The sequence below is a fragment of the Penaeus monodon genome, chromosome 27 (genome assembly GCF_015228065.2).
Source record: "Penaeus monodon isolate SGIC_2016 chromosome 27, NSTDA_Pmon_1, whole genome shotgun sequence".
NCBI lineage: Eukaryota > Metazoa > Arthropoda > Malacostraca > Decapoda > Penaeidae > Penaeus > Penaeus monodon.
This window is the reverse complement of record NC_051412.1, coordinates 35,622,451-35,622,703: the sequence shown is the minus strand read 5'-3', so window position 1 is coordinate 35,622,703 and position 253 is coordinate 35,622,451.

Here is a 253-nt window from a genome sequence, read left to right as displayed (position 1 = left end):
TCGCATCACCTGCTGACACCCTTCTGTTCCCTACTGCACGTCGCTGCAACTTCGGTCGTGTCCGCCGCCTCGTCCGCTGGTGATCGCCGCCTGACGTCCTCGCTGCATCTCGTCTCACTCACGGACGCCCTCACATCACCTGCCGACGCCCTTTGTTCTCTACTGCAACTCCGGTCTGTCCGCCGCCTCGTCCGCTGATGACTGCTGGCTGACGTCCTCGCCGCATCTCGCCTCACTCACCATACCTGATGTA